The sequence below is a fragment of the Panulirus ornatus genome, chromosome 15 (assembly GCF_036320965.1).
Source record: "Panulirus ornatus isolate Po-2019 chromosome 15, ASM3632096v1, whole genome shotgun sequence".
NCBI classification, from domain to species: Eukaryota; Metazoa; Arthropoda; class Malacostraca; order Decapoda; family Palinuridae; genus Panulirus; species Panulirus ornatus.
In genome coordinates, this window is record NC_092238.1 from 9342052 (window position 1) to 9364117 (window position 22066).

At 38.9% G+C, this 22066-nt stretch overlaps 1 long non-coding RNA gene across 1 annotated transcript in view; it reads left to right on the forward strand.

The window, feature by feature from the left end:
* The window catches only part of LOC139753724 (uncharacterized), a 105551-nt gene that overhangs the window by 73603 nt on the left and 9882 nt on the right, over positions 1 to 22066 (forward strand). The window contains exon 3 of the long non-coding RNA XR_011713755.1: positions 17710 to 17821. This is a non-coding gene — a long non-coding RNA (uncharacterized lncRNA). The remainder of the gene's footprint in view (positions 1 to 17709; positions 17822 to 22066) is intronic.

Genomic DNA, 22066 nt, shown 5'->3' on the forward strand with positions numbered 1-22066 from the left:
ACAACAGGCCTGAATGTTACTCCCCAGGTATCACAAAAGCTGTACGACGGAGAAATAACAAGCTTAAGAAATATTGCAACGCAACATAACAGTTAGGAGAGACTTCACAAAGACATGTCAATAAAAGCCAAGAGAGAGTATAAAGTGAGTATTGCAAGAAATAGTAACAGAGACACCCGAAAAGATTTTATAGATTATCAGTGATAAGAAACATATAAGGAGTGGAATAAAATCCTTAGTAGACGAAGATAGGGAACATATTGTGGTTGATAAAAGCATAGCAACTATCCTTAATTTTTTTTTTTTTCTTACACTAGGAAGCAGCGGTAGATAGCGCTAATACGATACCAGAATGTACCGTCACTGTTAGAGAAGTACTAACACAGTTAAGCTGAAGACTAGTAAAAATCCAGGTCCTGGTCGTTTATATCCATGATTGATTAGAACCTCAAACGCCAAACCGTTAACTATATTTTCAATGAATCTCTCCAGGTTGGAATCTTACCGCAGGACGGAGACTGGCAGACGTCACTCATATATTCAAAAAGGAAAATCATGAAATGCCGGGTAATTAGTAGCCTCACATCAATTATATGTAAACTTCTGGAGTCAATTATTGGAAATAAAGTCGTAGCATACCCGTAAGAACACAGTGTGATAAATAATTCACAGCAAGGTTTTAAAAGGCGCCGATCATGCCTTGCAAACCTCCTTGACTTTTATCAGTACTCACGACCAGACAAAAATGATAGATATATGTCTGGACTTCAAGAGAGCACTCGACAAAGTCCATCTCGTTGAATAGATGCATGAAGTCCGGGCCTTGGGATGACTGGTTGCGGGCCTTGTGATTACTTGATAGAAGTCGTAATGAACGGCGCATTGTTGCCGTGGTCACCCGTTATCACTGGGGTACCTCAGGGATTCGTCTTTGGTCCTATACTTTACATCATTTACTTTAATGATATTGATGTAGGTCTGAATAACTTATGTGTCTAAATTTGTAGATGACGCAAAGGGCAGATCAGCAGTGCCATAGTAACTGAAGAAGATAGGCTAAGATTACAAGAATTGCACGAAATACTTCACCAACGACGTTATTGACGTGTTTGATACGACGTTATTGACGTGTTTGATACGACGTTATTGACGTGTTTGATACTACGTTATTGACGTATTTGATACGACGTTATTGACGTGTTTGATATGATGTTATTGACGTGTTTGATACGACGTTATTGACGTGTTTGATACGACGTTATTGACGTGTTTGATACGACGTTATTGACGTGTTTGATAAGCTCCCACAACATGTTATTCAGAGCACCACTCTTAGTACCTTTTGAATTAGGCTTGATCATCAGTTAACACTCCCTGGTAATGAATGACTCATTGAATCAATCATCAAAATGTTGTGGGATATTATACTACCTTCTCAACAACTGATCTCTCCCAGGCCATGCTGTGGTAACAGCAACATTGATTAACCCGTGTCGTCTGCTTTAAGGGAGCAAGAAAGAATTATTGTATCAGTCTTCCACATCACGAGTAATGTAGACATGGTAAGTTGCGAGGCAGGAGCTTAAGTTCATCTTCACTATTGTCTTTATAACAAAAAGTTAAGGGATCCATGTCGTTGGTGATGTGATGCATAACACATTCATGTCATGATCATTTTACCCTATGACATTCCTATGAACATTTCCTTCAGGCATGATATTAACCCTGCATGGTATTTTTTTTTTCTAACTTTTTTCCGTCTGTGTTGCCATGGGGGTAGGGAGAGTCTTTGCTTTGCCAACCATATCTTCCACTAATTTTAAGGCGATTTTTTTTAAGTAGTGTTAATCAAGGCCGACCACTACGCTTGGACTTTGGTCTGTAATCTCTCTCTCTCTCTCTCTCTCTCTCTCTCTCTCTCTCTCTCTCTCTCTCTCTCTCTCTCTCTCTCTCTCTCTCTCCAGCAGTGAAGTGTTGTGGAGAAAGGTAGGTGAAAACATCCAGTCGGACGACAGCGATCGTACCCTGCCTACCTCGACGTCGAGGCAGGACCGTTGCTTTCGGATGACATTAGAGAGCAATTCGTCACCGGAGTCCAGGTTTGGCATGCCCCTGTTTGCCTCGAGAGCAAAAGCCGAAATGTCTTCCATTCGTCGGGGATGGCAGTGCATCACTTCTCTGGTGTTTTGACTCTATCAGAGGAGAGGAAACACATCGCACGACTAGGATGTTAGTCCCTTTTTGTCCTTTAGGTTCACAGTTCCCTTTAGGATCACAGTGAGCTCGTTAAGTTACAAGTCCGGGAGGCAAGGATAGATTACCATCTTTTCTCTTCCCCGTCGCTCAGGAAGTCCACATAATGTTGCAGTGTAAAGTGAGGTATTTTGTCTGAGAGTTGAATAGAATAAGCGTTCAATTGTTTTTTTTCCCTGACATCCCGTGCTTGTATGCTGTCTGTTGTGATATTGTTATTTTGCTGTCTGTGCTGTTGTTCCTACGTTGTTTGTGATATTGTTGCTATGCTGTCCATGCTATTATTACTATGCTGACTGTGATATTGTTGCTATGCTGTCTCATATTGTTACTATGCTGTCTTTGATGTTATGCTGTCTATGATATTGTTGCTATTCTGTCTGTGGTATTGTTGCTATGCTGTCTATGATATTGTGATATTGTTGCTGTGCTGTCTATGATATTGTTACTATGCTGTCTGATATTCCTATGCGGTCTATGATATTGCTATTATGCTGTCTGTGATATTGTTGCTTGCTGTCTATGATATGTTATTATGCTGTCTGATATTGCTGCTATGCTATCTGTGAGATGCTATTATGCTGTCTATGATATTGTTACTTTGCTATCCGTGCTGTTGTTAGTCTGCTGTCTGTATTGTTGTCATTACTCTGTCTGTTCAGCTGTTGCTGTGCTGTCTGTAGTGTTGTTATCATGGTGTCTGGACAGTTGTTACTATGCTGTGTGTACCGTTGTCATCATACGGTCTGTTCATTTACTGCATTGTTGTCTGTTCTGTCGTCACCATGTTGTCTGTATAGCTGTTACTATGCTGTCAGTACTGTTATCACCGCGCTGTCTGTACAGTTATGGCTATGCTGCCTGTGTTGTTTTTACTGAGCTCTCTGTACCATTGTTGCTTGCTGTGCTGTAGGCTATGATATATACTGACGGCAATAGTTTCGTTGCTTTACCAGCTCTGAACTTCATCCATAGTAGTCTGCACGACAGTAGCACTGATTATTCCTCCGGTAGCTACTGACGCCGTAATGTCCCCTCCGCTACGCTTAGGATATCCGCTGGTCTCCCACGTACCACGCTACTGTACATGACATTTCGACATTCACGTGTCTTTTTTTTTTTTTTTGTATCAGTCACCATTCATGGTTTGGCCACGGCGTGTGCTAGGAAAAGCTGACGTGTTGCTGTGACCTTTTCGGATTTGTGTGGTAAGCTTTGACGTGTGGGTTACCGATTGATTCGAGGGACATAGCTTCTTAACCCTGTTATTTTGTCGTTCATATATATATATATATATATATATATATATATATATATATATATATATATATATATATATATATATATATATATATATATATATATACGACCATAGTTCTTAAAGTGTCGTGATGTGTGTGTACGTCTACATGAAAGAGTGCAGGGCGAGTGGTCGCTGTTTTCACTGGCGCCAAAGGAGTCTTGGGAAATGTAACGGCGTTTGTAGTGCTGTAAAGATGAACGGTGCCCAGGGAGTGTGGATAGTGTTGCTTCTGGTGGGTTGGAGTTTTAAGAACGAGTCAGGTCATTTGGGTATGCATGTGTGCTTTGCCAGGGTTGTATTCGTTGTGGCTTGGGGATCTGTGAGAAGTTGTTCTACTTGTTCTGAGTGCACTGTCTTGTGTGGTTTCTAGTTTTTTATTTTTTTATTTTTGCGATTCAGAGGACGGAAGACCACTCAGGTGATGCGTAGTGTAAAGTGTAGCGGATGCATTGTTTATTTGAGGATGTTAAAAGGATTTCTTTCCATGTCCAAATCTGGGGCCAGTTAGTGTCTTGGGGGCATTTGATTTATGTGTTGCTTTTGTGTTGGCGTTCTTGGTGTTGGGGAGTGAAAGCCATGTGTTTCTTCAGTGATGCCTTTAATGGTTGATGTTTTGTCTATTGGGGGTGATAGTGTGTTTAAGGTGACTGGAGGGTGTGAGCTGAATTCGTGTTCGTTTAGGGTTACAGGAGTTACCGATGAAGACTTCTGTTGTTCGAACTGTGTTACGTGGTATTGGATGTTTGTTGCTGCTAGTGTAGTGCCAGGGTGTTGCGTGGTGATTGAGGTTCGTCTGCACATGAGAGGAACTTCACTTGGTTTGTTGGAGGCAATGGGAGGTCGTGTAGGAAGGTACCCTGATCCAAGTCAAGGAAGAAAATTAACTCGGTTCCAGGAGAAGGAGTCCAGTTGACAGTTCCAAGACTGGGAGGCAAATGGATTTTGTTCCAGAAAAGCAGGGAAACGAACTCTGTTGAAGACAAGGAGGCAAATGGAATCAGTTCTAAGACACGGAGGGAAACAGATTTTGCTCCATGCAGAGGGAAATGAACTCTGTAGAAGACAAGGGGGCAATTGAGATTGGAGATAGAACTGCTTCTTCAGGAACTCCAATGTAGAGTTTAAGTGTTTTAAAGATGGGGGTCATTGTGAGTGAATCTGCCTTGGTGGGCGGCCATGATATTGGTCAACCACTTTTTGTCATTGTTGTGAAGGGTGGTGTCAAGTATCTTATAGTATAAAATAACTGCTTTACATCCTCTTTAACGCGTTTCTTGTGTAATTTCAAGTTGTGTCCTCTGGTTGTTCTGTCTCTAAATCTTTCGAGGAACTGTTCACTGTTTACTTTATCTATCAAGTTTAAACTTAAAAGTTCTAATCAGGTCATCCCTCATTTTCCTCTACCATCTTCTAGCTTCTTCTTTAACTCAGAGAGAGAGAGAGAGAGAGAGAGAGAGAGAGAGAGAGAGAGAGAGAGAGAGAGAGAGAGAGAGAGAGTCTGAGATGGAAAATGAGGAGGGTCAAAGAGGGTATGATTCAGGATGGAGTGTAAGTGTTTGTGTGATAAGATTGAGGCGAGAGCAAAAGGGCGACGTCCCAAAGAACAGTCACAGCTGAGGTGTGTCCTTTCGCCAGACATTTAATGTTGTAGGATCATCTTTAATATCATCATCGTTTATGGTGATGACGGAGAATAAACAACGAGAGAGAGAGAGAGAGAGAGAGAGAGAGAGAGAGAGAGAGAGAGAGAGAGAGAGAGAGAGAGAGAGAGAGATGAGTCAGTCCAGAGGTGAGATAATGTCACTGCATCCTCCGCAGGTCTCGCGTGCGGCGGTGCGTCACATATATGAGGTAACTTTGCTCTGGTTAAATGGCTTGAAGGTCAAATTTGAGGCGGAGCGGAAAGGGAAGTTCAGGCTATCGCGAGCAGCGTCGCCCGCTTGCTGATGTTACGGAGACGTGAGCTGACACATCGGCATTTATCCCCTTCTTTTTTTTTTTCAAGTGTTGTTGTATTTATCACATTATTTCACTAAGGGCCGCTTCGATTATTGTATCTGGATTTGGATATTATAGTAACTTTTTTTCATGAGTGGCTGAATCATTTTGTTTGTCTTTCACTTAATTTTTCGTCATTCATATCTTCCTCGTAGTTCTCAAAGCAGCTGAAAGTTGGAGTGTAAGTTGTTGCCTTAAGATATATTGAAAAGTTCTGCCTGAATATTCCCGTTATTTATATACAGGGTTTCTCGCATTTGTTTCCACTAACTGTACTATAGGGATCGCTCAGCTAAAGAAACTCACACAGAGAGTACACACACAGTACATGATGTGGTTTTATACCTGCTAAGATCTTTCACTGCTCCATGTCTCGGGTATTGCTGTTCACCTGTCCTTCGACAGGGTAGATCACTTCCTGAGTTCGCACAACAGACTTGCCGAACTACCGCGCCACATCCCCATCTAGGAGTCCCAGGGGAAACTTTTTGAAAGAATTATAAACCTTGGGTGAAGACGGCACCTTGAAAGCAACAAACGCAATAACCCTAATCATTACGACTTCTGTAGGGACAGAAAACCTCCTCTACCATTTCGATTGCGACAGACAATATCGCTGTTTCCAGAGTACAAGGAATACATTGTACATTTATACAAAGAAACATAAGCAAAGCCATGGACAAAATGTGGGCAAACGGCTTACAGTGCGAACTACTACTACAAGGCATACCAGAGGGTATAGAAAGACTTCTGTGTGAGTTTCTAAACCAGCGCACCTCTGGGACATCACCCAGATTTCCCCTTCCAAGCGGGGTCCCACAGGGCACCGTCCGATGACCAACACTGTGCGTAACATACACAACTGACATCCCCTAACCAGTTGATGCCATTGCCATGGGCATGCCGATGATGCCACTCAAAGAGTAGTCTCGAACTACTCGATTCCATGGAAGAACATACCCGTTTAGTACAGTCAGAGACACCCAGACTAAACAAATTCGAAAAAGGACTGGGAAAATAAAAGCAAAAAATTCGATTTACTTCAATGGCGCTTGGAAGAATATAACCCAACGATATAACCATAGAAGGTTACTAAACAGCACACAGGAAGACCTGTCGAACCCTGGGTCACACATTGACATCAACGGGTATAATATATCATATCAACAAGCTGCCCTGACCAGTCGGTACAGATTCTGACACCTCCCAAAGACCCAAAAATTACACCTAGTCAAGGCCGTGATGATAACCGTGTTAACCTAATTGCCCATACTAATGTTCCTTGCCTTCGAAGGAATGAGTCTACGACTTGTCACGAATAAGAAATACCCCTACGTTGAAAACACCGTAGAACAGCACGAACGACTAAAGATTTAACTAGTCTATTCATACCTAAGAGAAGCAGCCTAATAAATATGGCAGAGATTTGGAGACAAGGATGATACAAACTCCAGACGAATCCTAAAACTGGACGACAGTACAGTTTAGATTTATTTTCTGATTTCTGCTGACGGAAAGTGACTGTTTCTAAGTTTTAACCTATAGGAAGAAATTACGATTATATTTGTTAATGTGCTCTTGTGGAATGTGTTTTTTTCTGGCATGTTTGGAGATGGTGAAGGAGTGTGAGACTGCATGATCTATGTGGTGATTAGAAAGTTTTGGAGCTTTATTTTGTATCTCTTTAGTGAAGGCTGGCCTGTATATATATACTTCCCACGTATTCCCTGCGTGTCGTAGAAGGCGACTAAAAGGGGAGGGAGCAGGGGATGGAAATCCTCCCCTTTCGTTTTCAATTTTACGAAAGAAAGAACGGAGAAGAGGGCTAAGTGAGGATATTCCCTCAAGGGCTCAGTCCTCTGTTCTGATGCGGAAGGTGGCGAATAGTATGAAATATATATATATATATATATATATATATATATATATATATATATATATATATATATATATATATTATCCCTGGGGATAGGGGAGAAAGAATACTTCCCACGTATTCCCTGCGTGTTGAAGGCGACTAAAATGGGAGGGGGCGGGGGCTGGAAATCCCCTCCCGTTTATAATTTTCTAAAAGAAGGAATGGAGAGGTGGGCCAAGTGAGGATGTACCCTCTAAGGCTCACTCTGTTCTTAACGCTACCTATATATATATATATATATATATATATATATATATATATATATATATATATATATATATGGTAGGTTGGAATTTCAGCTTGATTTAAGTTGGGGGGGGGGGGAGTTGCTCAGAACTTGGGTTACTTCACTACATATATGCGTTTTGTCGGATTTCAGTATGTATGCGTTTTATCAGTGTCATATTTGTTACGGGTGGAAGATATGTGAGGAGTGGTTACTGAAGTATGAAGCAATGTAGCTTTTTATCCCTACATTGGGATTGGTGGTTAGTTGTGGAGTGGTTTGGATGGGAAGGGTTTAGTGCTAGTGCACAGAAAGTGAGTTCCAAAAATGTTGAGATAGGATTGTATCGCGAGGATCTTTGTGCCATTGCGTAGGTGATGCGTGTTTGATAATGCTAGGCAGCTAATGATTATTTTGCAAGGTTTTCAAGCTTCGTTTTATTAGAGGACCAGGTAGTTATGGCATGGTTTAAAGTTGGAGCAAATGAATGGTTTGTAGAGGATGGTGAGGGATTCTTCTTTTTGACCAGATCTGCTGTCTGTTTAATTCAACGTCAGTAGGAACCCAACCGAGATCAACACTGGCTTCACAGATTGAGTTTCGTAATCAGAGGAGGGAGACTCTCTGTATTACCATGAGTTCGTCGAATAAGCATGCCTGTCTGTATCTGGCAATGCTTTGAATGGTAATGATCTGAAGGCATTTAGTTTGTGTGTTTTTTTTTTGTGCCATTGTTATCAGTGAGGGTAGTGAATGTCATCAGTGTGTGGCATGCGATGCATAGAATGGCTGGTGTGTTGTTCATTGGGAGTGTTTGTCCATTCAAGGTGACAAGAGGACGTAACCGGGATTCATCTGACTAGGGTTAAAAAAGTGATTTTCTTTACCAAACCGTCACCGAGACGATGAGGAAGCTTGTATACATGATTTAGTTCTTGCATCTCAGGACCTCTTAGTAACTAATGCTCATGTTGGTGAATATCTAGGTACTTGTAACCATAACATGGTAAGGTTCGATGTGAATGTCAGAACCGACACTTGGTCACGCCGTATTGGACGGCGGGAACCAAGTGTGATGTTGGGATTTAAATAATTTTGTTAAGTACTGGCACCTGATCAGGTGGATTGTCTCCAAGAAGCACGTCATGCTACATGTATAGAAAAATTACGTGTTAGATAAAAATGTATGAACTCGTACTGAAGTGCGATTTCACCTTCATACTTTCATCACGTACAAGTGTCAAGTGTGATATATATATATATATATATATATATATATATATATATATATATATATATATATATATATATATATATATATAGTAGACTTGATCGCCGTTTTTCGCGTTAGCGAGGTAGCTAAAGGGAAGACAAAGACCTATCCACTCTCATACACATATATGCATATATACGTATATATGCACATACATATAGACACATGGACATATTCACACTTGCTCGCCTTTATCCATTCCCGGGGCAACCCCGCCCAAGGAAACAGCTGTTTCCTGCATTATCGATGTAGTACTAGGAACAGACAAAGGAATGGCCTCATTTGTTTGCATACACTCTGGCTGTCATGTGTAATGTACTGAAACCACCGTCCTCTATCCACAGCCAGGCCCCACAGACCTTTCTGTGGTTTTTCGTGACTGCTTCATATGCTTTGGTTCAATCCATTGACAGTATGTCAACCCCTGCAGACCACATCGCTTTTGTTCACTCTATTCTCTGCATCCCTTACACCCTTCTGCCTTTTCAGACCCCAGGCATCTAAAACTATTTTCATTTCATCTCAAAGTCACTTTACCTAAGGTACTCCTTATCCCCACCACCTCTGACTCATGTACTGTATCCTCTTTTGTCAACCTCTCCCCACTCTTCCTTTCTAAATATCCAAACCATTTCAGTACACTTGCAGCTCTCTCAATTGTACTCTTCTTATTACCACACTTCTATCGTTTCACAACCAACCCTCCTCATACATGTTGTCCTCAGACATTTCACTTCCATCCTCCTCCGTACTTTCTCACCTAAAGCTTAAGCCTCACATCAGTACAACACTGTCGGGACAGCTAAACCATTAAACATGGACATCATTGCCCTAGTAGAAAATTACTTCTCTTTCCATACATCCTCATTGTGCCCAGGGCCTTGACCCCTCTCACCTACCCTATGACTCACTTCAGCTTCCAAAGCTCCAGTCACTGCCATGTCCATTCCCAAGCATCTGAAATATCTCACATTTTCCAGGTTCTCTCCATTCAGAGTCATTTGTCAACTGTTAAATCTATTAACTTTGATTTTATTCTCATTTGTGATCAACCTTCTCCTCTCACACATTTCCCCAAACTCAAACACCAGCTTCTACAGTTTTGTACTAGAATCTGACACCAGTGCCGTGTCATCACCAAACATCAACTGACGTACAACCTTGACTTCACCAACCTCAACAGACGTACAACCTTGACCTCACCAACCTCAACAGACTGCAGTCTTGTCCCCTTTTCCCATAACACTTGCATTTTGCATTTATCTCCTTCAACTCCCCATCTATGAATAGATTAAAGCCATGGTGACATAACACACCCCTGCCTCAACTTTCCTCTCTTCCTGTTTGCATACTTGCCTTACTGTCTTGATAAAAACTGTTCATTGCTTCAAACAGTTTTCATTCTACATCATATATTTGGAACACCCTCAACAGAGCAACTTTGTAAACCCTGTCATATGCTTTCTCCAGATCCATTAATGCCATGCCTCCTATTTCTCTAAGAATTTTTCTCATATTTCAGAGCAAACACTTGACCTACACACCCTCTGTCACACCTGAAGCTGCTTTGTTTCTACCAAATCTGATGCTCTCTGCATGCCACCATCCTTTTAATCGCCATTCTCTTACTTACTGTGTACACTGTGTACACTGATAACTTAAACATCTGTAACTTAACTTTCAAATCACACATCTTACATTACCTTCTTGTCCCAGGAGTCCCTTCTGTAGGTTTTCCACAGCACTCGGGAAACTGGCCATGTCTGCTGGGCAGGACCACAGTTAACAAAGTGTGGCTATGCTGAAGTGTCTTTGAGCATAAAACAATTGAGGAGTGTTCAGTGTGGAAAGTAGTTTTCAGTGTGAATATTGCATTTTGGGCATGACAAATCTTGTGATGTATGGAAGTGGTATTTGTAATGTTTGGAAGATGGATCTTGTCCACAATGCAGGCAAGAAAGGGTATCTTGTACTGCACTTTCAGATGGCTGTATGCCTGGTACAGTGATGTTTAAGGCTGAGTACAGAGGGCTTGTTCAGCAGTTTTAGTTTGTATTTATTTTATCGCTGTTGATTTTGTTTGTTATATCAGTTTACATAGTGAAGAACTGGGAGTTTTGAATGAGTTGAGAGGTTTATGATTATAAGTAAGCTCTGTAAGGATGGTTGCAGGAAAGTTGAAATTGAAAGTGATGCAAGAGAAAAATTGGAGGTGTGCTGAATGACCAGATCAGTGGGAAAAATTAAAACATAGATTGTGCAAGAAAAAACGGATGGAGGAGTCATTTACCCAGTTTAGATGAATGGATGTAAAACTCAGTTTTATATAGGTCAATAGAGCAGTAGAGATGGATACTTTGCACAATATGGACGGGATACAATGGATAATGAAGAACTCAGATGGATATGTGAGGTAATCATAAAAGATATACATTTATGATATGGCCGTGCAGAGCTCATGACACTTGTTAGTTTGGTCAAGAAGATATTTTTGATATTACAGTAGAATGTGCAAAGAGAGGTGGAGAGGTAGACCACAGAAGAATGGATTGATCCAGTAAGAAATTGATTAGTACTAGGGATATTTCAAATAAAGATGTTAGAGGAATATATTGAAGGTCAGATGTAAGTAAGCTCTGTAAGGATGGTTGCAGGAAAGTTGAAGTTGAAACTGATGCAAGAGAAAAATTGGAGATGTGCTGAATGATCTGATCAGTGAGAAAAATTAAAGCATAGATTGGGCAAGAAACAACAGATGGAGGAGTCATTTAACCAGCTTTGATGAATGGATGTAAAACCCAGTTTTATATAGGTCAATAACAGCAGTAGAGATGGATACTTTGCACAATATAGACTGGATATAATGGATAATGAAGAACTCAGATGGATATATGAAGTAATCATAGACGAGATGCATTTATGGTATGACCATGCAGAGCTCATGACGTGTGTTAGTTAGGTCAAGGAGATATTTTTGATATTACTGTAGAATGTGCAAGGAGAGGTGGAGAGGTAGACCACAGAAGAATGGATTGATCCAGTAAGAAATTGATTAGTACTAGGGATATTTCAAATGAAGATGTTAGAGGAATATATTGAAGGTCAGATGTAAGTAAGCTCTGTAAGGATGGTTGCAGGAAAGTTGAAGTTGAAACTGATGCAAGAGAAAAATTGATGTGCTGAATGACCTGATTGGTGGGAAAAATTAGAGCATAGATTGGGCAAGAAACAATGGATGGAGGAGTCATTTAACCAGTTTTGACGAATGGATGTAAAACCCAGTTTTATATAGGTCAATGAGAGTAGTAGAGGTGGATACTGTGCACAATATAGACTGGATATAATGGATAATGTAGAACTCAGATGGATATGTGAAGTAATCATAAAAGAGATGCATTTATGGTATGACCATGCAGAACTCATGACACGTGTTAGTTTGGTCAAGAAGATATTTTTGATATTACAGTAGAAAGTGCAAGGAGAGGTGGAGAGGTAGACTATAGAAGAAATGGATTGATCTACTAAGAAATTGATTAGTACTAGGGATATTTCAAATGAAGATGTTAGAGGAATATATTGAAGATCAGATGTAATGGATATGGATCACATGCAGTGGATACTGTATATATGGAGGTAGTGTGAATAAAGAAACTGGTATCGCTTGATGAGTCATTTTCGTGTGTAGTGAAAAGTTGAGGAAGGAGTGTGGAAATCCATGCTTTACTTTAACACTAGAATGAGGATGTGAATGAGTGGCTGTAAATACCTGATCCATCCCTTAAGAATTGGGCATGGTTATTGCTATGGTAGGATTAGAGGTAAGAAAGAGGAGTAGATGTAGGATAGAGAAAGACATTCCAAAGAAGGAAAAATACAAGCAGTAGTGCTTTAGAGATAGTGAAGACTGGGGGTGACTGCTGTTAAACAGATCTGCAAAGAGTGCCTAAAAGTTGGATGAAGACTAATTGTTTCACTGTATAAGAGATTGTAAGAATAACGGAAGATTACCATCTTGTTCTGTTGGCAAAGTGTGTGGGATGAGAGTGGCCTTATAAAAATGATTTAGGAACCTCTCATAAGTTAGAGCAAGGTGGATAATGGAAGAGAAGAAGGTGTGTAGACTTGATTTTTGCATTTAAACAGGGTGTGGAGAGAAAAAATAAGTGTATTTACAGAATTGGAAAAGGCACATGGTAAAGATGATAAATAAAGGACACTGGAAAGTTATGACAGAGTTTGACAAGCATGTAAACTTCTGAATGCTGATAAGAGTTAATGAAAGTAGAGTGTGAGCTTTAAGACTTCGTTAGTATGAACAAGAGGTTTGAATGAAGGAGAGTGTCAAAGTTGTGTGATGTCACCATGGCTACTTAAAATTTTCATGGATTGGGCATTAAGGAAGTTGAGAGCTAAATAGAATGCTATGGATGGACTGCTAGAATGAAAATTACTATAGTTGCTTGATGCCATCACTCCTTTCTGTATATGTAGGAATAGAATCTATCAATTAAAAGACCCTGTATAAATGTTACTGATATTGTATGTATTTGTTATACTGATTATGATAGAATAAAAGCAAAGTAATAACTATTGCATTGTAATAACCATTCCATTGATGTATATGAAATAAGTTAAAATGTTCAGCAGAAAAATTGTCCACTGCTATGATAGCTGTGGATTTTAAAAGGCTAAAATTATTTTCATTTTAAAGTGGAAAAACATGTGATAAAAAATCATACTGGAATAGACAAAACTTCATTGTAAGGTTAGAGGTTTAAGAAGGCATCTAGGCACTTACATATCCAGGTACAGCAACTCCAACCTCTTTTACCAAGCCCCTTGCCTGATGCTGCCAAACCTGAACTTTTTTGATGATGAAACACATCTGAACCAACCTCTTCAATAAATGAAATGCATTGCATATGTTTTGACTTTCCTGAGGCGTTAACCTTGTTGCATGAAGACAAGAAATCATTAAACAGCTATGACAACACCACACTGACACTTCCACATTTATGTCAGAGAATCTGTTCATTCCACTATTGTCTTAATTACATGCACTACCTCCATTGTAAAGGCTCTTATTATGTAGCAAGAAGTAAACTTCAGTGTTCTGTGTGAGAGTATACGTTGTCCCCTTCCTGTTGCCAGAGTCCAATATTTGGAGGATATAGCTAAGGAGATAAACTGTCTGCTGACAAATATAAGAGCTTTTAAGTATATGGATAAATTGATATTTAGCAAGCTATTCATATCCTACTCAGGCCAAAACTAGATGTGCATCTCAGGTTTGGTCACCGCACCTAAAGAAGAACAAAGAATTCAAAGATAAAGTCTAGAGGAGGGGAAGAAAGATGGCACCAGAATTAAGAGAGCTAAGGTAAGGGGAAAGGCTGGAGGCTTTGAATTTACCCAGGGGTGACTTGATCACAACCTCTAGGTTTTTAAGAGACTGATGAAATGGACAGTGGACAGTATTTTGAGAGGTGTAGGGATAGAGGAACCAGAGGAACCAGAGGACACAACTTGAAATTAAGCAAAAAACTTTTGAATAAGGATGTAAAGAAATACTATGATATGAGTGATGGATGACTGGAACAGATTGACTGAGGATATGGTTACTGCAGACAGCATACATAAATTCAGGAGGTTTATGATAGAAGTGTTATGATAGTACACTAATGTGTACTCACCCTTAATCTTATGTAGGTCAGATGTCCCTCGCAACACTTCAGCATCTATGTAATCAAAATAGGGAAGAATTTTATTAATTACAGGATATTTCTACAGTTGTAATGCTAAAACTTGTATAAATCTCTGTAATGGGAAAATAAAATTTCATAGGTAATAATCTATTGCCAGCTGTCAGGTCCCCTTTGGTGCTCAGTGAAAAGCTACCACTCTGTTGTCTTGTTGTTGCCTTGGCAAACATATATTGCCATAGTCCATTGTTTGCTGTGTGTTGAGCATGGTTTATTTGTTCATTGTACTCTTTATTTTTCTTTGTATTTCCCTTATTATGGCATCAAAAATATAGTGATGAGTACAGGGGTGCTATTGGTATGAAAAGAAAGCAAATTATATTTATGATTCTTCAAAAAATGGAAATTACCCATAAGTTTGTATTGTTTCAATGCATAAACTGTGTGACCATTTTGATGTTTGTTCTGCAATGATTCGTGGCATGAAGAGGTAGTATGAAAATCTGATGAAGTTTTATAATGAAGGCGATGTTGATAAAGTAACTGCTACATGTAAAACAATGCAAAGGGCAGATTTATCTGATTTAAAACTGTTTGTGTAAAACTGGTTTTAGCAATGCTGCTGTGAAATAGTACATATTTCTAGCCCCATTCTACTGAAAAATCTATTAAATCATGTTATCCTACTTGAATATGAGGAGAGAAATTGTTTGCAGATGAGGAGGTAGCTAATACATACAACAGTGATTTCTCATAAATTTTGTGGGATGAAAGGCTGACTCATGAGTAGATATTTAATGGTGATGGGAATTACCTTTCCTGAATATGAATGTGCTCATTGCAGTCAAAGAGGGCAAGGACAAGCATGCTGTATCACTATTACCATAATTTGCATTGTACTTTTTGGAGTTGGAAACAAGGAAGATTTTATGCCAATGATCAACTAATGAAATTTTTTTTAGTCTTAGAACAAGAAACAAATTACTAATGTATCATTGATCTAATTCTGATGAGGAGGAAATTAGTTGTTTTATTGCTTATGTAATAAGTTTTTTTATTTATGCAAAATTAAGATCTGTATAATGAATCAGTAAAATTCTTTTATGCATATAGTATGATAAGTGCATAGAGTATAAAGTAATGCCCACAAAGTAATTCTCATGGGCCATATATATATAGTGGGAATTTATATGGTTATAAATTTATCCTTAACACCTTTTAGAGTGAGTGGATGTAGTTTGATGTTGACAGCCTTAATGACTTTGGTAGTTGACTGGCCTATAGGCCAAACAACCAACAAACTTAGTTCTGGACATGGACCATATACATAGAAAGAGCGTATGTGGTTTTAGGATTGCCCTTAACACCTGATGAAGGTGTTAAAAGATTTTTTACCTGGTGGGTATACATTGACATTGATTGCCTTAATGACCTTGGTAGTTGAGAAAACTGAAACCCAAACAACAATTCTAATAATGAGCAAGTGCCACATGCATGGTGAGAGTGCATGTGGTTTGAGAATTATCCTTAACACTCAAAGTTGTTGCATTTTTTTCATTTGGTAGATGTAGCTTGATGTTGATGGCCTTAACCCATAAAGGGTTAGTGTGGTCCCCAGTGCCAAGGTAAATAAGAAATCAAAGATATGTATTTTATTCTTATTACTTACTAGGAAATATTAGCTACAAAATATTTGGAAAATTAAAGAAAAAAAAAGATAGTCATATTTGTTGCTGCCAACATTTATATTTGGTGTACATACGAAAATCATGCCCTCTCATTTTGTGGTATATTGGGTTGCTAAAACACTGATTTTTTTCCTGTTCCTTATTGTAGTTGATTGTGACATAAGACACTTCTGAATAGTGATTAAGCACACCTTCCAAATCAAATGACTGTGGAAGAAGGTATATGTCTATACAGGGTTAGACATGTTGCCTTATTCTGTTATATGGGCAACTGACACTCTTAAGATTTTTTTTATTAAATGAAGGCAGAAATAAGCAATCTGCACAAGTATGGGTGTTGTCTTTTTAAGGGTAATGACCTTGATAGTTGTTAGGAATAAAGCAACTTGCCAACCTAATTGTGCTTCATTCAAAATACTGCCATACCAATATTGATAGAAGATAGTATACAACTTTTTATAAACATTGTAGTCCCTTCAGGAAAAGTACACTAGTATAGGGGAAAGTATGCTACATTTCAAAGATTTCTCTTTATGTATGGGTATTACATACATTTTACAAGGAAAAATAGTTTTACTTTATTTTTTGTGCTCTGCATTACCTTTTGATCAATTGCATGTTTTAAGAGTTGATTTATTTAGATTTATATTGGGAGTTGTTTTAATTCATACAATCAGTAATCAGGTCTCCTTAATAAAACTGATACCCATAATCCAGCAGAGTCCATAATTTGGCATTTCTTTAGCCCCAGGGTTGCTGAATTTTAGGCATTAAGAGTGTACTGGAGGAGGAAATAGAGTTAATAAGACTATATTTTGAGAGGAATTGGATCTCATTTTGAAATATATTTGAATAATGAAGAACTGTAGCTGGAAGCATGATTTTGTATATGTAGGTTACTGGTAGAACTGAACTTTAGAGTTGTGTCTTGCATGGAAGAAATTTAGAAGTGCACCAAAAGTTCTAATGACTTGTAAATGATGTATATGCAGTATGTACAAGAGGCTTGTATTGAATACTTGTTCCAACTATGATGTGTGGATGTGGAACCCAAGTTTCAATAAATCATTGTAGTTAAACAGATGTGTTTAGTGATGATGCAAAACTTTTATAGCATAATTAGAATCAAGAGGAGAGATATGGAAATGAGTGAAAATTTGAGAAAGATATGTGTATGGTGAGGAGAAATTATGAAACCAATGCATGTTTGAATGCTTTTCAGTAAGGTATGATCATGCACACCTTATGATAGATGATAGGCTGGTCAAGAAGCTATATGGTAGCACAGTTAAGTATGCAAGGAAGTAAACAATAGAATTGATAAATGGAGACATTATGGTTATTTCAGATGGTGATGCCAGACGAATTATTTGGGACTGGAAGCAGTGTAATAATTTCACGTTTAGAGTTGGTATGGCTGGAACCGTAGTCTTAACAATCATATTTGGGCAAAGGAAAAAGTAAGTATTTGTAAGTGTGGATGGTTATATATCAAATAGTCTTGGGTTGAGGATGACTGTGAGGTATTTTAGAGGCTAATATTTGTACTTGGTCCAGTCCTTTCAGCCCTTGTTGATTCAGACTAATGTAATATGCTTTATGCTAAGAATTTCACTATAAATGGTAATCATATTGAGTATCTGGAGAGTGATTGCTGTACAGTACTTTGCTACCAATGTTTTACTAACTGTTGGAATGATAAGAATATCTTTTAATATATAAATGTTTCCACATCCTTATTAAGATTCAGTCAGTAACAAATGAATGACAGCTTCATTTGCACACATCCACTCTCTAGGTCTCATGTAAAGTTCAAAACCAGTGCCTACTATCCGCAACTAGACCCCTCCACATCAGCACAATTCATTCTATCTGATAATGCCTTTCACCATCCTGAATATCTCATATGCACCCTGTCTGGGTTCCATTTTCAGATTTTTGATATACCTAAATGTATGTTATATATTTCACCACTAATATTTGTTCATAAATGATTTCCTACATATGGTTCAATCAGGCCTAGATCAAGACTGATAGCCATCTGGTTGCTAGTTCACCTTCTTAACTGAAGACAACTGATAATGGAGAAGAACAGGTTGTCTATCTTTTTCCATTGTAGAACTGCCATGGTTATTGTTTGTTGGTTGGTTTACTACCCATCAAAACATATTCCTGAGAATCAGTTTTCTTCTACAGCCAGCACAATTGTAACTTTATTTCATACAATCTTCTCTCAGGTCTGCTTGATGATATCAGTGTCAATATTGGCAAATTTGTAATTTGGCATCTGTTTGGTCCCAGTGTTTCTGAATTTGATCCAATAGAGTGTTTACGAAACATGAGCTTAGCATTAGGCGTTTACTTTTAAAGAATGTGATGTAATTGTGGAATATATTTGAATGATAAAGAACTTCAAATGGATAAGTTTGGATATTTAGGAGTAAAATTTAATATGGATGGTATTGGGAATCCTGAAATTTAGAGTTGAGTCTTGAAAGCAAGGGAAAAATTTGGAAGTGCACCAAAAGCCCTAATGATTAGGAAAAGAGTTGTGCATTGTGTGCAAGAGGCTTGCATGGAGTGCTTGTTCCAGTTATCATGTATGGATCTGGAATACAAGTTTATGTAAATCATGATAGGTAAATATATTAGTGCAGTAGAGATGAGACACTTGCATAGGTAAATATATTAGTACAGTAGAGATGAGACACTTGCATAGTATAGTTCAAATCAGGAGGAAAGATAGGGAAAAAGAATGAAAATTTGAGAATGATGTGTGATAGGAGGAAATCATGAGACTAGTGCATGAATGAGTTTTCGGTAAAGTATGATTGTACAGACTGTATGATAGGTGATGGATTGGTGAAGATATATAATTCGATTAAGAACATTAGGTAGGACCCTCTGCAAACACTTGTGCTAGACTTGCCTTCTGCCATTGGCCTGTTAAGGGTGAGACATAAAGGCTAAGAAACGGCACTAGAGTTCTTTAGTTATGGAGACTGTTCTTGTGGCTACCCCTTTTAGGGATTTCCCATTGGAACAGGTGTCAGAGATATAAATAGACTGAGGTTGCAAGAAGTAAACCATAGAAGAAATGGAGAAATATAAATATAGTATTCCTGGTAAATTATATGGGAGGGTATTGATTGAGAGGGTGAAGGCATGTACAGAGCATCAGATTGGGGAAGAGCAGTGTGGTTTCAGAAGTGGTAGAGGATGTGTGGATCAGGTGTTTGCTTTGAAGAATGTATGTGAGAAATACTTAGAAAAGCAAATGGATTTGTATGTAGCATTTATGGATCTGGAGAAGGCATATGATAGAGTTGATAGAGATGCTCTGTGGAAGGTATTAAGAATATATGGTGTGGGAGGCAAGTTGTTAGAAGCAGTGAAAAGTTTTTATCGAGGATGTAAGGCATGTGTACGTGTAGGAAGAGAGGAAAGTGATTGGTTCTCAGTGAATGTAGGTTTGCGGCAGGGGTGTGTGATGTCTCCATGGTTGTTTAATTTGTTTATGGATGGGGTTGTTAGGGAGGTGAATGCAAGAGTTTTGGAAAGAGGGGCAAGTATGAAGTCTGTTGGGGATGAGAGAGCTTGGGAAGTGAGTCAGTTGCTGTTCGCTGATGATACCGCGCTGGTGGCTGATTCATGTGAGAAACTGCAGAAGCTGGTGACTGATTTTGGTAAAGTGTGTGAAAGAAGAAAGTTAAGAGTAAATGTGAATAAGAGCAAGGTTATTAGGTACAGTAGGGTTGAGGGTCAAGTCAATTGGGAGGTGAGTTTGAATGGAGAAAAACTGGAGGAAGTGAAGTGTTTTAGATATCTGGGAGTGGATCTGGCAGCGGATGGAACCATGGAAGCGGAAGTGAATCATAGGGTGGGGGAGGGGGCGAAAATCCTGGGAGCCTTGAAGAATGTGTGGAAGTCGAGAACATTATCTTGGAAAGCAAAAATGGTTATGTTTGAAGGAATAGTGGTTCCAACAATGTTGTATGGTTGCGAGGCGTGGGCTATGGATAGAGTTGTGCGCAGGAGGATGGATGTGCTGGAAATGAGATGTTTGAGGACAATGTGTGGTGTGAGGTGGTTTGATCGAGTAAGTAACGTAAGGGTAAGAGAGATGTGTGGAAATAAAAAGAGCGTGGTTGAGAGAGCAGAAGAGGGTGTTTTGAAATGGTTTGGGCACATGGAGAGAATGAGTGAGGAAAGATTGACCAAGAGGATATATGTGTCGGAGGTGGAGGGAACGAGGAGAAGAGGGAGACCAAATTGGAGGTGGAAAGATGGAGTGAAAAAGATTTTGTGTGATCGGGGCCTGAACATGCAGGAGGGTGAAAGGAGGGCAAGGAATAGAGTGAATTGGAGCGATGTGGTATACCGGGGTTGACGTGCTGTCAGTGGATTGAATCAAGGCATGTGAAGCGTCTGGGGTAAACCATGGAAAGCTGTGTAGGTATGTATATTTGCGTGTGTGGACGTATGTATATACATGTGTATGGGGGTGGGTTGGGCCATTTCTTTCGTCTGTTTCCTTGCGCTACCTCGCAAATGCGGGAGACAGTGACAAAGCAAAAAAAAAAAAAAAAAAAAAAAAATAATGACTTAATGGTTTGAAATTTCAGATCATTGTCAGATGAATGAAATGGAAATGGAGGCAATGGATTAGTTTCATGTATACAGTTGGTATGGATGCAGCCTGAATTTGATCCAGTAGAGTTTATACGAAACATGAACTTAGCATTAGGCGTTTACTTTTAAAGAATGTGATGTAATTGTGGAATATATTTGAATGATGAGGAACTTAAAATGGATAAGTTTAGAGATTTGGGAGTAAAATTAATATGGATGGTATTGGGAATCTTGAAATTTAGAGTTGAGTCTTGAAAGCAAGGGAAAAAATTTGGAAGAGCACCAAAAGCTCTAATGATTAGGAAAAAAGTTGTGCATTGTGTGCAAGAGGCTTGCATGGAGTGCTTGTTCCAGGTATCATGTATGGATCTGGAATATAAGTTTATGTGAATCATGATAGATAAATATATTAGTGCAGTAGAGATGAGACACTTGCATATTATAGTTCAAATCAGGAGGAAAGATAGGGAGAAAGAATGAAAATTTAAGAATGATGTGTGTTGGGAGGAAGTCATGAGACTAGTGCATGAATGAAAGTTTTCAGTAAAGTATGATTGTACAGACTGTATGATAGGTGATGGAATGATGAAGATATATAATTCAATTAGGAACATTAGGTAGGACCCTCTGCAAACACTGTGCTAGACTTGCCTTCTGTCATTGGCCTGTTAAGGGTGAGGCATAAAGGCTAAGAAACGGCACTAGAGTTCTTTAGTTATGGAGACTGTTCTCGTGGCTACCCCTTTTAGGGATTTCCCATTGGAACAGGTGTCAGAGATATAAATAGATTGAGGTTGCAAGAAGTAAACCATAGAAGAAATGGAGAAATATAATGACTTAATGGTTTGATATTTCAGATCATTGTCAGATGAATGATTTGGAAATGGAAGCAATGGATTAGTTTCATGTATACAGTTGGTATGGATGCAGCCTGAATTTGATCCTGTAGAGTGTATACGAAACATGAACTTAGCATTAGGCGTTTACTTTTAAAGAATGTGATGTAATTGTGGAGTATATTTGAATGATGAGGAACTTAAAATGGATAAGTTTAGAGATTTGGGAGTAAAATT